Genomic DNA, 20,846 nt, shown 5'->3' with positions numbered 1-20,846 from the left:
AGCGACTGCTAAGCACAGTCTTTTTCTCCACCCTCTCTGCACTCAGCAGACAGGGTTTTTCATTACATATATCATTTTCAACTTGCTGCAGTGATTCCATAACGACAGGAGGATTTAGAAAGCTAATGAATGGGGGTGGGGAGCGGGCTAGGATTCGAGCTTCAGTGCTAATGTCTAAGGCTAGATACCATGAGTAGCTTCACACACGGGGCACTGCCACTGATTTTATTTTCATTGCATGGCACTGACAGACTTTGACAGCCAAATCATTCATCTCAAGCTAATAAATCAAAGTAAGGAATGGGGGTGGGGAGATTTGTTTGTTTGAACATTTTAGTGCTACAGGATTTAGGGCAAGGCTCACTGGGCATTGGCTTGCCCTGATTGTTATTGTGCTGCAATGACAGCAAAATTATTTATCTTTTAGTCGCTAATTAAGAACAGAAGTGAAGAAGAATAGGTTTGGTCTGGATATACTATAGTATCTAGGGACCATTTGCTACATCATAATGAGATGCCATAGATACTGTAACTCAGTATGTCTACAAGTCTCTTGCCGCTTTATTATTAGAAAAAAATTTCATCTTGCCAGTTAACTGACATAAAGTTAATAGTTTATAAATAAGATTAACCTGAAAGAGGAAAATAACATTCCCCTCCTGCCAAGTGAAAAGATCACGTCCCTTCCCAAGCTTCTTCCTAGCAGAGAATGCTTCGTTTCACCGATACCAGTACCCTTGCTATTATTCAGCAGTTTGGTGATCTAACCCCCCTTTTGCAGACATGTCATCAATATTGCCTGCCACTTGGGAGAACAGGCTATACCGATTACAAAACACTGGTTCTATAAATCTGATAATTTTAATGATAAACCAGAATATTTTAGGCTTTCTTGTCCCTGAAGAACCAAGAACAATTGCAGATTGTGAACCAATTAAGGACCTTAGAGCTATAAGTTGTGAATATAATTTCTTTCTCTTGGGGGAGGAGGAAAAAAAAAAAGAATTTTCTGGTTCTTACCTCTCTACATAATAACTTAAGGTGTGGGTGAAGCTGATAATTCAGATCTGAGTGATGAATTATGACTTCAACTTTTCAAACCATAGTTATCAACAGATCCTACTCAGCTGCCTCTTTCACGACCCCTGTCATCAGCACATCAGGCAGAGGGGGAAGAAAGTGCAACCTAAGTTAACATCAGCATATGGCCAAGCACAAGTGGCTTTGGTCCTTGGTAGGCATTCTCTGCAATACTTAACACAAGTTTATAAATGCTAATTATAGTCAGTGGCTCCACTTCCGTCCTCACGGCAGCAATTTCCCCTTAAATGCAAAATTTGGGAGAGTGGAGAAGCCCCAACATCTGGTAGAGACTTTGAGACGGTGTTGTCTAGACTGAGCACAGCAATCTGCTCCCATCTTGGCAGGTGGACATTGTCCCAAGAGCTGAATGGAAACTACACAGGTTACTTGATGCCTTTTGCTTTATGTTTAAGGACAGGCTAATCCCTGCAACTGTATTCCTGCTGCCGATGCTCAGTTAATAGGCTCCTGTAGTGAATAACATCATGTGTTCTGTCAATTATTAATAATGAGACAAGCGTTTTCATATCAGAATGCTGCCTTGGAGTACGATGAACCTGTATCGTATTAGTGTATCAAAGCTCAGACTCGTAACATTACTAGTTTACTAAGCGAACTTTGGACAAGATTTATTCCCCAGTCTGCTGAGTCCTAATTTTCATGAATTTTGTAAATAGAAAATGTCTCTTTATTGGCAAGATTTTTAGAATATGGTTTGTATTTTAGGTGGTTGATTTACTGCTACATTGCATTTATTCTAACACATCATTGATCCCCTGTCTCATACATCAGATTTAGTTACTTTTTTATTGTATAATTTCTAGGTGACAGTGGCTATCCGGGACAGAAACAGCTGATGGATCTAATTTGATTTTGCCCTTACACTAGCAGAAGTTCACTTACTAGTTCACTTACTCAGAATTCATTGATCACTCAAAGGCCTTCTGGGATTGTGAAATCTCATTCTCAGTGTCTTTTCCAATTGTCAAAGCACAGACTCAATACTGCATCTGACATCCCTGCAGCCTGCCTCATTCTGCATAACACAGCAGTCAACCATGGGGTTATAGTCAATGATGGGGCTCTCATAAAGGATGACAAGGCTAACTCTTACTGACTTCAGACATGGCAAAAAGGTAGGTATTTCTGAAAGGTGGGTTTGCTGATGATAAGCAAGGGGCATCTCAGTGACAGCCATATCTTTAAACAAGGGAAAGGAAGAGCTGGGAAAGGACGATAGGAGACAAAAAAAGGTGATAGTAAAGGAAGAAGAAATTGCAGAAGGAGTTTTACAGAAAGATCTGTAAGTCTAAAATCAAAGAAATTGTATTACTTAGCATAGCAAGATGATTGAATTACTTTACCTGTGGCTTACTGTTCCTAGCTAAAACATAAGATAATGTCCTGTGCACAGCCCATTCAGTTCAATGGCAAGACAGCAAGCCTCGTGGATGATACCGTCAGAACAATAATCACTTTTAAAGTGGATGTAAAGATCTTCTAGTCACTAAGCGCACACAAAGAGGCAAGAGCAAGTTAATGAAACTTCAAGAACTGTTTGTGTTCAGTAAGGTTACTTCATCTTGAGTTTTTGAGAGCAGATAAGGTGGAAAAAGGAAGATATTGGGAAGGCGGATGACATTTAAAAGAAGCAGTATTAAAGTTCTCCACTTTAAGAATAAAGACTATTTTGTCAACAGTAAACACATTTATCTTCATCTGGGAGAAACAACAGAGAGTTCCTGTTACCTGAGGGAATTCTCAACCTTGAGCCAATCTGTGCACCTACAGCACAATTTTGCAAACATGCATCAATATTTAGGTTACCAGTTTTGGAACAAATGCATGACCAGATACAAGCTTCTTTCACAGAAACAAACATTAGAATTGGAATAGATCTGTTTTAATCACAAATTGCTTTCTGAACACATTCACCAGTCTAATTTCAAACTGTTTGAGCACCTGAGTTTCCATTTCTCCTCACTGGAAAGTATTCATCAACCTAAATGCAGCCAGCTATGCTGGGTAACTTTTCTCTGATACACATTGTTCATGTTCTCCTTTTTTGCTCATCCTTTAGATGACATGAAAATATTTTTCTCTCTGCGTGCTTGAAACCCATCAACAATCATCAGCTGCTACATCTTCTTTTCATAATCTTGTTGATATTCAAATAGGCACTAATGTTGCTGTGCTCCGTCAAGAGACTTGGTCAATAATTCCAAAAAAGCAAAAGTATCAGGGGAAAATGATGGGGAATTATATACCCAGTACCATGGAATTTCAAATCCCTTGGTTGGCTTGCGGACTACAATACTTGCATTTACGACTGTTGATCTATTTCAAATGGAATTTTATGTAAGCAAAGTGAAAGCATAGCTTCTGAGGCAAGAGCTGAAGCCTTGGAACAGAGGGTGAGCAATCCCTTAACATCGCTACTCAGAGCTACGATCATTCACTATATTGCTACAAACACCCTGTGCAGCCTTAGTCAAGTTGCTTTGGGTTTTTTTGTGGCTTAATCCCCCATCTTTGAGATAAGTATGACTTAGCCTCCCTATCTCACAGGCACACAGTAAGGATAAATACATTAAAGAAGAATTAATATATCACAATACAGTGATAGGATTTCAATACCCTGCATTCAGAGTAATTTATCTTTTTGTCTCCTGGATCAAGTACAGTTTCTAGGTGTATGCAACAGTAAAAGCCTAATCTATTAATATATAAAGAAAGCAAACAATCTCCAGCCCTACATTTCTGTATATGAAACCATGAACAGAAATATAAACTTGTAGGTGTAGAGTGGAAATGCTGGAGTAGAAAAGAACAGAATTTTTTCCTTTAAGACAATGGGCTTAAGACAAGGATAGGGACCACAAGCTAGACATAATGAAATCTATTAATTCCAAGAGAATAAAGCAGAAAACACAACAAGTGTACATCAAATTGATATACAAACTAGATATATAAGTATTTAGACACAAAAATTTTTAGAAACCTCCTTAAAGTTATCTTGTGTAAGGAATACGCTATAATTTACTAGAGTATGAATTATATACTGTTCCCAGGATGAAACCTCCATATTTCTTGCTCAAGACTACCCTCCCCATAAAATAGCTTTATTAGAGTTTACCAATGTTAGGAAAAAAGTGAAGTTAACATCTATAGCTCACATTAAAAAGCTGATCATACATTTCATAGTGATTATAGAGTAATATACTATAAAAAAATGAGTTTTCACCAAATATTTAAAATTATAGATCTATTCAGACTCCCAGAGAAAAATCAAACTTGTAAATTGTGCAGATTATATATCCAATAAAATATTTATTGTTGCACACTGTATATTGTTAACTGTGTTGACTACTTTTCACCAAGGTGCCAGAGAAATGAAAAATTAACCAGTGTAGAATATAAAACAGGGTTTTTTTCAAGTCCTAGAGCTAGTTCATGAGCATACAAAACAGATTGTATTCAGAGCTGTAATATAGAAATTCTTCAGTGAAGAAGACACTAGAGCTGAATACCTGACAGCAGAACAAAACAGAGAACAGCATTAAAGCCATGTAGCTGAGGTGCTGCATGCAAATGCAGGAAGACCTGAATTAGTAATGTTGAAGGTCTAGCTAAAGTAGACGGTGGCCGTGTCAATGAATGTTTTAATGACATCTTACTAGTTTAAGGACTAACAAGTGCATACAGGCAGCCTGACGGAATTCTGGTGGTTCAGTGATTATGTGGTTTAAAATCTCTTTGGATTTACAAACCCAAGTAAATATTTGAATATACTCCTTCTCTGGAACTTCATTAACTGGCCTATGAAAATCACACATGTGGTTTGAGGTGCAAGTTCTTGTTTTCAGTGTTAATCACAACCACAAACAACCAACCCCACATTGTCTGTCATTTGTTCATTTTCAAAATTTACATGAATATTCATCTAAACTGCAGCTACAGGGCACCAAACAGTGGTCACGCTATAAAAGGGAAAATTTAGTAAAAAATAAAAATTAAAAAATCCTCTAGTTACTTTGCACCTTAATGCTGTGACTTCAAATGTACCTCTTTGTCACTGTATTTCTTGTCCTCTTCATTTTGAGATGGCCTTTAAGACTTTCTAACACAGGACAGGGATAGCAGGCAGGCTGGCAGTGCCAAACCGGGCTGGGAATCAGGCTGTCACTCAGACTGTGCATGGCTCTGCACAGAAGGGTGTTTCTGCCCTGCCCTGCCCATTCACAAATTACAATGGTTAAAAAAAAAATAAATACATCAAAAACCTGGAGTGAGGGGGTTCATCTGTGCCTTTGCTCGCTCTTTTAGCTTTTTCACTTCCAGCCCTTAGCACAGAGCACACCAGGCCTGGGAGTGCAATTACACTTGGAGTGCATGCATGCCAGCCTGACAAAACACTGAAAAAACCAGCATTTGAGCTCAACCCTGCTCTATACCCGTGGTCCAGCTGCGCCTGTACTCCTGCCCATCCTCTTGCACGGGAGCAGGTTACTCGAGCTGGGGGCAGGGATGCCCCCTCTTTTGCAGGAGAAAGCCCAGGCCGCTGAAATGGCCAGAATACGTTCTGCCTCACTCTCCACAGCTGCCCTCCTCAAAGCACCGTGGTGCTGAAGACTGGGCAGGAAAAGCAGCTACCTCATAGGGTTTGGGATGTAACAGATAGCCATCTTTCTCCTTTCACCCTAACCGGTTGCACTGCTTGGTATTAAATGCAACATATTTGACAACGAAAAATGTGCTGAGTGTTTCAGAATTAGCTACCTAAAAGAAACTGGTCCCTAGGTTACACTACTTTATGTTAAAAGAATAATTACACCATGTAATGATTTCAGAAAGCCCTTGGAGAAACATGCCTGCTTTCTTACCCCAGCCATGCAGAAGCTGAAAGTGTCACTTTTTGAAAAGGACAAAACAAGCAGGATTAACTGAAAAATTCAGGTTTGATGTTCTTAGGATCTTACAGGTGCAATATTTTTAAATGCTTGTTCTGTCAGCACTTGATACCTACACATTTTCAAAACCTTTTTTGATTTACACTGAGGCAACTGGATTATGCCATCAGCCAGCATGAACTCGATGCAAAACACTGTTATTGTCTGCATGTTCCTGGTGTGTGAGGCAGGAGAGGGGAGCACACATACGTCTGGATGAGAAGAGCCCTATTCCAATATGCTTCTGCTTGGGCAAACCACAGCTTGGAGTCCCACCATGTACCTATAGGACTGCAGGACCAGATCTGAAAGACTGTGTGTCTAAGACTGGGTTCCTAAAGCAATGTTTGAGATGCCTAAAAAACAACCATCTTGCAAAATTTAGACTGTTGAGTAAGCTTCTTTGAGGCCAGTCAAAACTTCGGTGGATTCAGTACTTTTGGATGCACTTAGGTACCTAACTCCATGTTCCCATTTTTAGAAATCCTGGATGAGAACCAAACCCATCTCAATATTTAAATGTACTATGAAGCAGAGAGTGGTAAACAGGCCTAGACCACTGCACAAACAGACAGGCTGCAGCTGGGCAGAAGTGGCCATCCCACCCCGCTGACTGACTGCTGTGGAAGGAGCTCCACTGCTGGTGATAAAGATGGGCAAAGCATAGGAAATATGCAGCTTTTTATACACACAAAGCAAAAGGATTAAAAATACCATACAGAAAAATATTTACAATGGATCAGCCACGCATCTCTGTGGAAGGAACAAAGGTTTTATAAAAGTATAAATGAAAAAAAAAATTACATATTTCCTGGGATTGCAGGCAGCCCTAGAGAATTCAAAGTATTATTAGTCAGACCAAAGGCTGCCAGATGCTGCCAGAGCCATCGCTGCTCACTGGGGAGCTCAGGCCTTTCCAATGGGGCAGGTAGGGCAGCTGGAGCCTAAAGTGTACAGAGCTCCCCAGAGAAACACTGTTTTGTTGTTGCCTTTGTTTTTGAGCATGTTTCTTACATAAAACCTGATCTGAGGCTCCATTGGGTTTTCCACTTAGAGATTTCATTACCGGGAAATTAGTGATATTTTTCTTTCTTTTGACTATTTCCCTGACTTGACCTGGTGTTCAGTTAACAGTGGCTAACCCTGTGTTGGCAAACAACACTCCACAAAATTTGTCTTTAACAAACTTAACTCAGACTATGAGCTGGAAGAGCTTTCATTCCCATCCTCTATAAATTCTTTCTTTCACCCCACTCATTTCCCAATGAAAGGGAAACTAACTGCTAAATTATTCTTTTTTCACCTTTTCTCTAAATTCTTTGTGGCTTAGATTGCACAATCAATCTTAAGACCAAAGCTTACTCCCCATTTCCATACAGAAGTATAGTGAGATGGAGCTTTTGTAGAACAGATGCCTACTGACAAGAAATAATTTGCCATCAATAAATGCCTCACCTCTAGCACAGTCCCCTCCCCAGTCCTGAACGGTAGTTGTGTGTGGCACCTGCTCTTCTCATCCACGTGACACTGTTGCAGCCATGTGAGCTGAGCTGATCTCAGTAAAAAGTGCATTAGGCACATCGTATGATTTTACTTATCATTTAGTCTCTCATTAAGTGATAACAGACAAAAGTTCCCCAAATAACAATTATTTGGGGAACTTTTAATATATAATAATATATATATATAATATATATAATATATAATATATAATAAAATATAAAACAATAACCATAACAACATTTGGAATCAAATTCATATACTTACTTATTCTGGGTTGCTTGTTCGAAGTCATGGGAATGGCTGCGTGGGCAGCACATGGACTCCAGTGCTGGATGCCATATGCACCCAGAAACACAGTTCACTTTTGTGACCATCTATTCTCCAGGGAGCACTAGCAGTAGATGCCAGAGGTCTGTGGAAAAGAGAAGCTCATTACTTTAAAGCCTAATTGAAAAAACTCATACAGGAACTTGTAAGGAAATGCAAAACCAGAAGGTAAGGCTGCCTTTCATTAGGAAAAGAGACAACCCACCACCATAAAAACACCCCTTCTCTTCATGTAAATGCAGCCATCAAGCGCTCTGCGATGACTCGTGATGTTCACAGCTCCATGTTGGAGGCAGCGCTACCAGAAGCAACAGTTAATTCCGCATGGTTTATTCATTTCAGCAAAAATATGTTACTTTTTTCATTACTCCATTTGTTCTTTGAAGTGATATAAACCTGCACAGATTAGTGTGAAAGTTTTTAAATAACTTTATAAAAATTTCATCTTTGGAAAAGCAAGAATCTGGCCTCATGGAAGAACTGAGTGAGAAATGATGAAAGCACATGCCTATCAGACTCACACACAACTTTCTTTAAAGTTCTATCTAAATAACCATGAGACACTACATTAAATTACTATTAAATACTGAAAAATTTCTTGTATTCGAAAATAACTATTTTTCATTATGTTAAACAGTAACAGTAAAACAAACAGAATAATCCTTCTCCTTCTAAGTTTAACTGATAAGATGACAATATATAATTTACTCTAAAGAACATAAACTGTTGATTTTATAAGCTCTAGTTTTTCAGTTGATCCAGAGAACTCAGTTCAGGATACCACAGTCTTCATTCATTTAATTTCATTTCATATGAAGACAACGCAGCTATTCAGACAGATTTTACATAGTGAATGGCAACATGTTTTTTATATTTAAGATCTTGTTGAGATAGAGAAGTTTTTCATAGCAGTATGCATTAACATGCATATTTTGCACATTTTTTTCCAGACAGGGATGGCAATACACATATATATCCAGAAATATATATATATGTATAAACATATATACTCATATATATAAAAAAAAACATTAAAGAGCTCCATTAAGGGCAGTGATTTATTTACACCTCAAGAGTCTAACAGACATCTCACTGGAACTCAGGACAGGGCCCAGAACAAAAACAAAACGTGAATGATTTAACAGAACTGAAGAATGCCTTAATGAGAGGTAGATGGTTCTCCCTTTTTATGGAAGATATGGTGCTTCTCTTTTCATGCCACTGACTCAGAATAGGTGACTTCAGGTATCTGGTTGAACACAGAAGAAAAAAACAACAAAACTGCATGTTGTTGACAGACGCAGCTAAGGTTTAGATACAAAACACCGAACATGATTCAAGCAGATGATGATACTCTAACAGGGTAAATTATCACAAGGAGTTATTTTCCTATAATTTAAAGAAGCTCTGTTGTTTTTTGCTCAATTTTCTATGAAACAGAAATAGGCAGGCACATATATACGAACATAAATTCATATGCCAACAGCATCTGAAGTGAGCAATTCCACCCCCCTTCTCTATGGCCTCCTCCACACCAGCCGGCACAAGTCCCCCTCACCGCAACACGGCCTCGCACCTTCCCTTTCCCCAAGGGTGCTTGTCACTTCCCAGCCGCGGGAGGCTCAGCTGACAGGTCCTAGGATGGCTTCCCAACATAGGGGCAGCCCAGGCTGGGGTGGGTGCTGCCAGCCACTCCAGGGCACCGCACTCCTCTGCCACGTTACGCCCGCCCAGAGCCAGCAGCACTCATGCAGATGTTTGCTTTGCTCTGCCACGCTGCAAGAGCATACAGCAAGGTTCAGGCTGGATGACCTGATATCAGCAGCTGCTTGTTAATATCCTAATAATAATTTACAGCATGTAAATACAAAAAACATGTTATTAGTCTTCTGTGCAGTTCCTGATCAGGCATGGGCATACTCTCTGTGGTACAAAATGAAAAGGAACCAGAGTTTACCTTCAATCCTAAGACCAAGTTCTGACTTTGCCGAGTACAGTTTAATGCAACTGCTCTGAGACACAAGACAGATGGGATAGAGAGATCTGAAGTGCTACAAATAAAATCTAAAACTGAACTTTTAAATATTCATTCTGAACTATAAAGAGAGCTTTGGCTTTTGTGTGCTACAGATGGCTTGGAAATTCAGTGCAAACAAAGGACCAATTTTTGAATACTCATAGCTGCTCTACCATAATAGCTGGAGGCCCAAAACTCCAGGGGTTTGAGATGATTCAACTAGATCCTCTTACCTGCCAAATTTCATCAAAGCCACATTGCTTTTACCATCTTATAGGGATGAAAGAAATATGAATAGTGTGGGGTTTTTTAATGAAATGTGGACTGCTTAAGCTTGAAGAAAAAATTACAATATGAATGGAAAGTGCAAGGTAAAGCGAAAACCATCTTTTTATCATACATACTAAAGCATCGTATAAGATGAAATCTGTACTTTTTATAGATTAAAAGATTAAACAGAAATATTTGGTAGATTTAGATAAATGAAGGAAATAAAATGAAAAATAAGCATAATAAATATCCCTGTCAGTCATAATCAATGAGGAACTGCTGACTGATTGCCAAGTATGGCCTTAGGTTTAATTCTAGGAAAGACACATGTGTTTCTTTGTAAGGTAGTGGGGCATGACCTCATCAATCAGAGATTATCCTCTGCATAATAGTTTATGGAAAGAAACCACTAACGCCAACTCCTGATCTGCCTTCCAGACAGAGGCAAGTTGATACAAATACAGCTGGAAAGGGACTAAACCCAAGTAACACCGCTGCTCAGGCTGCACACTGCTGCATTTACACAGCAGTACTATGAGCATTTTCTGATGCTATTAGCCACTAGTGGTGTAGTCTCGACTCTGAAGTCTTTGGCTTTAGAGAGGATACTCTCCCACCTTTTGTACATATTTGAGCTTCTATAAGAACTGAGAGAAACAGCAAAATCCAGGTGAGAGACGGAACGTCTGTGAGGGAGCAGGGACCACCCAAGAGGCAGAGAGGACCCCTGAGCTGCCAATAGCCCTCCAAACGTACAAGCCAGAGAGACAAACACACAGTGCTGAATCACAGCTAGAAGCCAGGCTTATGGATATTTATGAGGCACCACTGCCAACTGAAAGGACAGAAAGCACAGGAATAGGAAAAGGCACGAAGGACTCGACAGAAAACGTAACCATCCTGTAATGACAGCAAGTGCCAAGAGACAGTCGCAGGCTGATACCAAGTGATGAGTGGAAGAGGCCTGATGACAAGTGGGTTACACTATCTGCAAAATCAAGGAAATTAGCAGGGAGGGACGCATACAGAGAGGCAGCCTGGCCAGTGTGAGCTGTTAGGGAAGGGGTGGTTGCCACAATGCTCCGATGGTTAGATGGGTATCGGTAAGTAGTGCTGCCTTTGTCAAGATTAGAGAAAAGAATGTTGAGAAAAATCAAGATTAGATGATGGGAGTTGGGGCAAGTGCTTTAACTGCTTCCAGCCAAGACAGGAAGAGTGGCAACTCACAGCAGGGAAACAGCCCGCTGTTCTGCAGGATAGCCCAGGTAAGAGGTGTGATCTGAAGAGCAGACCTGCAACCTTGCTGGAGAGATGCAGGACCCTGCACCACTAGTGGGGAGCAAGGAAGGAAGACCTGGAAAGACCTCAGGAAGCAGGCAGGAGGACCAGGCCTCCCTTTCAGTCATGTTCAGCTGCTGGTGCCAGATCTGCCAAAAGGCAAGCAGGGATTGAAGTCTGAAAGTGTGGCTTGGCCTCTGTTTGCAGCTAAGGCAAAAGAGCAGCAGATGAGCGGAGGGGAAAGGGCAGGATCCTGCGGCACTCCAGCAGAAAGGGGAGCTTTTCCAATGACCTCGCTGTCCTTTTGAGAGTAAATGCTTTCCAGGACAGAGTGTCCCAACAGGATACTTAAATGCCTTCAGCATAGCACAATATTCAGAGATAAAACTGAACAACTTTTCATGAAATCTGGCTCCAATAAAAACATCTTTATTGCCCTGGGCTAATGTGTAAGTTAGTGAGAGATTATGGTCCAGCTTCTATAGCCATTTTATGTAATATGAAAAAAAAATCCATAGGGACTTTGTCTGTTAGTCCTCTAAAATAGAAAATGTAGTTCTAAGCTGTACTTCATCATGGTAATAGGCTATCAGCTATTTTCCTAAACCCTCAGACTCACTGCTGTCAGTCTAGGCAGAGCCAGAAAATCTGACTTAATCACCTCCTTGTGACTCGCTGCACTGTGCCCCTTCCTTTTGAACATATATAAATCCTAATTATTTTTTAATCCTTTACTAGAACACCAGCAAAATGGCTGCTACCCTCATGGCATACAGATGTGGGCGTTTATAGGCACAGGAACCACAGTGCCCCAGGGCCTCCTTCCCTGGGGGCTGCGTGTTGCAGCAGGGCTCAGCAGAGGGTACCACTGCCTCTCCAGGAGCAATCTTCTCCCAGCTTCTCCTCCTGCTCCTCTTCTGGGGGACAGCAAGCATTATAGCAAGGTTATATTCTTGTGCCATAAGGCTACAGCAGCTGGTGCTATATTAGCTTAAACCTAGTCCTGAGGTGGGTTTGGTTGTCTGTACAAACGTGCATTTGAATGCTTAGCCAAACTGCCAGCCCCCCTCCAGGGCACGGTTTCCTCAGAGACGCCCCTATCTGTCCCCCTGCCACCCCACGCTCTCTTCTGGATTGCCTCTGCCCTTCTCATCCGACGGAAACGGGGTTCCCTGTGTACCCCTTCCCTCCAGTGTACTGCTGCACCCAGCCTAAACATGCGTCCCCAGGCTTGTCCATGCTGTGCATTACTGAAAGAAAAGTCCCCAAAATCAGAAGACTAGCTTTAAAAATGATGAGCTGATTTCAGTGGTCACAAATACCGTTCAGATATCAGTTCTGGCTCTGTTCTTTGCTGCAGAGAGGGGAAGCCTAGCTCTCCATAAAACACAGTGTCCAGTAAAAACCAGGGTGAAGGAGGAGTTATTTTTGTTGGTCTGTTGCCTTCTCTAAAAACTAATATAACGGTCCATGCATTGCCATCACAAGAGGCAGCAGGACTGTCACTAGTCTGCTGCCTAACGCCTCATGTCTACAGTAACAAAGACCTGTCCCCCTGCCAGCTCCTGCAGAGAGTCAGGCTGGGACCAAGGATCCCACAGGGACAGATGCTGTCCCACATCTCCATATCTTCCCCTGGAGACAGAGGTGGAACATGCCAACATGTGCTGTTGTGGCTTCAAAAGCACTGCCTGTGCCCTGGTTTCTTAGCTTCTGTTGATAAGCGGAACTGTCACATAGTGCCAGAAGCAGCAGATACACACTCACACAGAAGCTAGGTTCACACCACATTCATGGAGCACCTTGACCACCCTATATTCCTAAAGGAAAGGATGGTTCAGTTCCTAGAGTTGTCCTAACACAGGTGACTGAGCAGGACCCATGCTTTCAAAGAGCCTTGGGGCTCTCTGGAAGTCAAATCACTATATGAAGTGTAAACACAGGCAGCATCACTCCTTTACACTCCCATCCAGAAACTAGGTCCGCCAGCATCTCTCCGCTCTCCTTCCCAGCTCTGCTCCATATGCAGTTTCCATTTCTGTCATGAAAATAAACAAACCAGAGGCAACTCACGCTACCTACTTTGATGCCACAATTCCCCGGTCTATGAAAGACTATCTACATTGCAGCATACTTCTGTCCAAGCCTTAACAGTTAGCTCTCCCCCAGGAATCACATGTTATTGGCGGAAAAAGCACAGCAAAAGCAGGCACCTCACTGCGGTTGTTTATAGACCAGATCACCGATTCTGGGAGACCAATGGGATAAACATGGCCCAAGCTGCTTCCTGTATCATCGTGGTAAACTCAAAAAACCAGTCTTATAGAAGCTTCTTTAATTGGAGGAACTTACTTTTTAATTTGCAATTTTAAATGTGAGCATGTTATAACTTGTAGCTGAACATTTCTATAAAGATAATTACATATGGCAAGACAGAAAAACTTTTTAAAACATTTTCTCTTGAATGTGTGCCTGAATTCATTTACAACTGTTGCTGCTTTAAACACTTCAGGCAGAATAAGTGGATGGCACTAAACAGCTTAGCTGCAATTATTATGGAATGTCTGAGGTATAATTTCCCCTGCGGTTTTGTTAGGCGTACAAAATTCATAATTCTGATTTGTGGCAGGTACTTATTACCCATCGCAGGTGGAGATATGCAAATATTATTCTAGTAGGGGTGAACAGCCTTTATTTCAGTATTCAGCTATTAACGAGATTTGTGAGTCTGGTACTCTGGGGCCATTTAATTAATTAGATGGTACAGATAAAATATAAATTGTTTTGTAGGCTACACAATTCCAGTTCTAGAATATATAAAATATGGCTAAATGAACTTAGTATGGACTGATTTGTTGTTTCATGTACGGCACAGGGTACAGGCAAATTCTGCTTGTTATTTTTGCCTATAATAATCCTGCACAGAATCCTTCGTTTTCAAGCATTGTGGGAAAAACATGTTATTTATTTGTCATTATTATTAAGAATGTTTATCAGTTATCCTCTTTATAAAAATTGCTGGCATGCATCAAACAAGGGAAAAAACAGGCATGCTCTTCTATGAAAGCCAGTATATGCCTCTTTGAGAATAAGCATATATTTTGAAGAGATGCAGATTTGGTAAGATACTACCGTCTCCAGGTCTGACACTTCTATTTTAAATAAATCATTTCCATGGGATAGAGAAGCTGAAATTGCTAAGGAGAATTGGAGAAGGAATCTACAGCAGAACATTGGCATCTAGATTTTCAAATAATTCTATTAATTGTTTTATTTGTGTAATTTTTTCCCTAAGTATGATTGCTCTACTCCTCCAGAATATTTCTGGAAAACCTTGAATGCAGGAATTGAGGTGAAAAAAAACCCAAACAAACCAACACGCCTTTATTCCCCAAAGTGATAGTCATAATGGTCACAATAAAAGAATCAGCACTTACCAGGAGTTGCAGCAAACTACATGGTAAGACATTCACCCTACACTTATATGGAGGAAATAAAATGCACGAGACCGGAAACTGTTAGCAAACTGTCAGCATTTAAAGGCAGGCATTGACCATTATATTGGATTTAAATTGCTGACGAAATACTACATTACACAATTACAGTACTCTAAACATTGAATGAAAACCAGTTACTTTTACTAAAGTAGGAGTATAATCAGCAGTCACTCTTATTGGTTTATTGAACATATTTTGGGGTCCATTCCAGCTGTCTTTATTAGCTCTAATGTAAATGATTTTTACACTACTATTTTGCCAAGACCTTGTAGCTGTATTGCTGCAAACACACCCCACTGTTTTGTGTCTGCTGGAGATTTACTGACAAATATGATAAAGAGTACATAAAATTAGTAGCAATACTGAACTAGCACCATACTAGAAAATGTAAACTAACAGGGGGAAATTATACAGTAAGCATTAGGAGTTAGTGTATGATTCTGTACAGTGCAACTCAAAATCACACAAGTTCAGAATTAGATATCTATGAGGAGTTGCTCTGGTCACTTCCCAGCAGGATGGGCAGAGCCAAGCAAGAAGCCATGCTGCAGCTGGCACAGCCCCACACCTGGGTCCCCCCCGGGACATGCCCACCTGCCTGAGAAGGCTGAAAGGAAATTCAGGAATGACAGAGCCCACCAAGGGCTGGGGTTTAGCAAGAGCAGAAAGAGTTTGATGGAGATGGGAACAGGTTGGACCAAACCAAGAGTGTCTGAGTGGGGTGAACTTCTGGATGGGGAAGGGTCTGAAAAGAGAGGAGGATTTCATTTTATTCAAAGAAAATGCTTCTGACTTTAAAGACATCCTGCATAGGAGAGGTACAAACCTGATCTCTTTGAATATGGCGAGGAATGACCTGGGATTTTGGCTGCATAAATAAATAAGAGCAAGGTGGAACAGTAGAAGTGAGTCAAAGGGAGAAGGCATCGACTGGGGTCTGAGGAAAATGGCCAGTCATATCTTATGAGTAAACAGAATTGACCATGTAAGAAATCTTCTGTGGCTCAATTTGCTGTAAGAAAAGTCAATTGTGTTTGTGGTGAGAGACTCCCTGAAGCAGAGGAGGCTGCAAAACTATGATGATGAATAGGGAAAAGAGCTGTGGGTGACCACGTCTGACAAGGGGATCTCCAGTGCAGGAGAGTGGTGGGTGTTTTTGTTACAGTGCTAGCACAGGTAACTTCATGGTTTGGCTGAATTTTCAGCTGTGATTACCACACTGAGAAGCGTGGAGGATCTGAGTGCTGGTGCAAGGGCAGTGCAAGGGATGTGCCCTCATGGCAACACCTGGGAACATCACAATAATTCAATTCATAAGCAAACCCTGCAAGCAAGCATCGAAGATTGAGCGAATAGCTTTCATGGACAAATGAAATAGAAGTACAGTGACCGGAATTGGAGAGAATCTCAAGGAGAAAAATGTATTTGGCTAAATAGAGAATAAGATAAATGACTGCAATATGTATGGAAGTGTTTTAATAGAACTAAAAGAAATACTTATGACGTTCAGACACAGCGAGGCCAAGTTACCTGCAGGCTTTTGACAAAACACAGAAGAGAGTCAAACTCACTTCAATCTCATCTCTCATAGCAGTCGCAGAATGGGGAATGCATCTGCTCCACATAACAGCAAACTGCTTGGGAAAAAAATTAAGTCTAGATTTCCACAAAATAAATACACCAGAATAATATTCTGCATTTAAATACCTTAAAATGGATAAACAATACCCCATGGGTAGAACCTATAAAAGGCCGTTCCTGCAGAAGATGAAATCTAGAAAACATTTTTAATTAAATCTTTCCAAGGACTTCATAAAAATCCACGCAGTAGCAGTGCTACATGTTGTACCTCCATGACAGCCCTGAGCTACAAAGTCCAAAACAGAGGAGAAATTCTAGCACATAATACTTTTTTTTTTCCCTAGGTATGCACACACAAACACATCATTAGTTCAAAATCAATGCACAAATGAGAGATGTGATCAGAGAATTACATTTATTCATGGTAGTACAGAGCGCGCTGCCATGGGCCTAGGGCAGTTCCTGAGCCGTCGAGGAAAGCAGCGCTGCAGCAGGCAATTGATGCCTCTGAACACAGAGGGAACCGCTGCCTGCTGGTAGACGATTATCACCAGCATTTTTTCAGAATAACGTAAGTAAGCATTTTACGTGTACTATAATATCTACCAGGCACAGTATTTGCAAAGAGACAGCAGAGCAAAATACCTATCTGAGGAACCTCTGCACCACCTAAGGACAATGCTGGGCAGGCATCACTCCCTTCCACTCTGAACAGTCCTCAGTGCCAGGCGCCTGCTGGGTGATCCCAAACCTGCATGTAGAAAGCCAGGCAGCCAGCTGAGAGGAGTTGCACGCACTTGAGACCATTTCCCACACATGGGCAGTGTGGCAGGAGCAGGAGGGGGCTGGGACCCGCTGGGCACCAACCAGGTCAGAGCCACAGGGTGCCTCAGCCACCATGGTGCCATTGCACCAAGGTGCCCAAGACAAGCAGCAACACCTGCACCAGGTTCAGCTGCAAACATACCTCACCAGAACATTAGCATGGCATTTCTGCACCCCCGTCATTTACAGGAAGCACTGGCAATTGTGCAAAGCTGGGTAAGGGCTGAGCAGCCTTTTGGAGAGCACTAGAAATCACCCTAAAGCTCTGTGCCGTATGTATAGACGATGAGCTAAACCAAGAGCAGAGGGTGTATTGAGAAGAAAACAAACAACAAAAACCCCCACATTACCCTGGGTGAAAAATCCAATCCTGTAAGCAGCCTAAACCAAAACAGTGCCCAGCCCCACCAAACCACCAGTTTGTTAATGATTCCCCCTTTTCACTGCCTACTGTTTTAACAGCAACGTCTATTCACATATAATGCTTTATAAACCATACATTCAACCAGCACTGCTCAGTGTAGCTTCCCTGCCACAAAAGCATGGCAGGGCTGCAAACAGGACTTCAGAAAGGTAAGATCAATTTATACACACTATGCAAGCATTCAAAAATTAATGCAACTAATCTTCTGGTTTCACCTGACAGGAAGTAAATTATTGATCTCTGAAATATGAAAGCACCAAAAAGAACAAACTAAGAACTGCACACTTTCATGCACACCCTCACCTCCCCTTGTCAAACTTAAAACACAGTCATATCTACAGGGCTGCAGGGAGATTTGAGAAACACATGTTCTCCCTGTAAAATTTAATCATGGTGCGAGCAAAAGGCAGATGCTCCAAGAAGCTGATGGTTGTGTTGAACAAGAAACAGCATCACCCGAGCCTGTGGCACAAGCCAGTGCTCACAGGAATACATGCAGGCAGACTGGCAGTTTAGGCTATCAGAGACTCCTTAATTTTAACATGCAATTGAGGATGTACAGGCCTACCGCCAGATCTTGTCTACCTGAAAGCCTGGTACATTCACTGATACATCACCGACGCTCCTCATGTAAGGAGCAATCCTGCTTTATAGACCAAACCTCATTTTCCCCCATTTGCCCCACTCTTCTGACAATTCCATATGCTACAACATAAAGCAGACCTCCTGTAAACCCGCTGCAGATGCTGATGCTCTGCAGGACAAAAGCCACACTGCACAGCAGCTACCCCCCCGACACTCCTCCCTGCTTCCCTCCACATACCACCACAGAAGTGCAGCATGGGGACTTCCATGCCCAATAGGCAATATAGGAGAGGAGCAGAAAACAAACCTACCAACAGTAATCAATATGTTTTGTAACTTCCTCACTGTCTTCATGTGAATAAAAGAGCAATTCCTCCAGGACAGGTCCTTGTTCCATGACCTAAACACAGAGCATGACATCAGGTTACAGTCACATGGTGTGGGTCACCATCTCTTGATATTAGCTAAAAAACTGATTTGTTTTATGCTTAGATACCTCTTCCACTCTGCATGCCACGTGCACCACCACTAATTTATTGTATGAATGAAACAGCTTGAACAATCTTAGCCCAGGAAAGGATTTCACTGAAGACACAAACAGGCTAGAAGGAAAAGAAAGAAATATTTCCCTTTCTACTCATTTTTGTCTATTTTTTAAGCCTGCAAATTCCACATTATTCTTAATCTTTTTGCCTAACACATTACTGCATCTTTCCAGTGCATTTTGGTAGAAGTCTCACAGCTTCTACCAGGTGCACCACACCCTCTACAAAGCCCATCACCACAGGAGGAGTGTTCCCAAAACTTTGCATAAAACCCACACTATTCCAAATTTGAGCTATGTATTTAACATGCCATACTCAACTGCATCTCCCAGAAATGGTCCTGCTCTTTGCTAGAAAAGGATAATCTTTCCTCCCTACCCTGTAAGGAGAAATGTTATCCTGCACAGTCTCTAAGCAGAGTCCGAGCACAAGATGATGGAGAACCTCAGTGTGTTGCTGTGACATGACCTTTTTTTCAAAATGCATTCAAGAGTGATTTTTGCATTTTATCAAAACATTGCAGATTACAGAACATAGCGACAATTTCAGGGGCAAACCACACTATTGAGAACTTTGCTTAAATTTTATCCTAATTTTTTTCTGCACTTGCCTCAGGCCCTCATCTTTCTCTCCATCTCAGATGGTGAATAATTCCTTTGTCTTTTGCATTGCCTGTATCTTGGTTTTATTGATTGGGAATATGCCCTTTAGGTATTTTCAGGTTCTGTACATCTCTTGGTATCATTTTCATCAAGATTTTTGTTGTTGTTGTTTTCTGTAGTACTGCTTTCTCCTCCTGCCCTTCCACCTTCCTTCAAAAAGCTGTAAACAAGCGAGATGAAACAGTTAATTCTCCTCTACTTACTCTGGTATTTCTGCTAGCATTCAGCTTGAATATTGGCAGTAGTTTACATCTAACCACTACAACATGATTGCCTATTCTGCCTTCAATGCTCATGTTAACCTGTAATGATTGTTCTAAAACAGCAGTTCTGCTCAAAACTTTCTTAGTAATGTCAGGGTAGCACAATTCCTCCTAAAACCAAAAAAATCCTCTTTGTTTTAGGAGAATTTATAGTAACACTCCTCCATTATTTTTCTGGCAGCTCACCCCTTAGCAACAGTCTTGCTGCAGCCCTACTGGAAAGACTACTACGTTTTATTTATTTTAGATTTGTATTATATGTATACAATTCCAGGAGGAATACTACAGAGTAGCAATTATTTATTCTTCTCTTGTTTTTCAAGATACCAAGTTCTTTCCCTTTAAGCTTATATAAAGTATTCTTTCTTCTTTAATCTTGATTATTATCTAACTTGATCATATCCCTATTCTCAGTATAATCACAATCCTTCCCACCTCAATCCCCCTTTACCCTCTGCCTCTCGCTCCTGTACAGCATTCACTTCTGTGAACTAAAGAGATGGAAGCAGATGAAAGATAGGCTTGTGTCTTCTTCTGTTTTTCTTATTATTTTATCAGAAGCTTATCATTTTCTCCAAGAATTGAAGTGGCACAGAGTATTGTCGAAGGCTAAAAGTAGTTTATCGCATTTTCACCTCAACGCATTACAATTCACTTGCATACCATCTACTTTTATCACATTTTAAATAATATTTCTTATGCCCTGAACAACATTCTGGAATGGCAGCAGCATCTTCAGCAAACAAGTTACCTCAGTACCCAATGGTTTGCACTCTCTGTGCAACTCTGTTGCAACATCCTGTCCTATGCTGTTGTACAGCCCATTGCAACCCAAACACACCTCACTGACACCTCAGCACTGGATTGCATTAAGCCCCTGGACAAGGGCGTTTCCTTCTCGAGAACCTCCACCTTGTTTTCCAGCAGTCCGTCAGTGTAGCACCTCAAGGGTGCAGCCTCTCGGCCACCAGGCACCCTGGCCACAGCAGTGGAAAACAAAGAAATCATACTTTGCTTCTCCCAGGAATAAAAAAAGT

Source organism: Falco rusticolus, chromosome 11 (assembly GCF_015220075.1).
Source record: "Falco rusticolus isolate bFalRus1 chromosome 11, bFalRus1.pri, whole genome shotgun sequence".
NCBI lineage: Eukaryota > Metazoa > Chordata > Aves > Falconiformes > Falconidae > Falco > Falco rusticolus.
The sequence above is the reverse complement of the archived record's forward strand: the minus strand, read 5'-3'. Positions refer to the sequence as shown.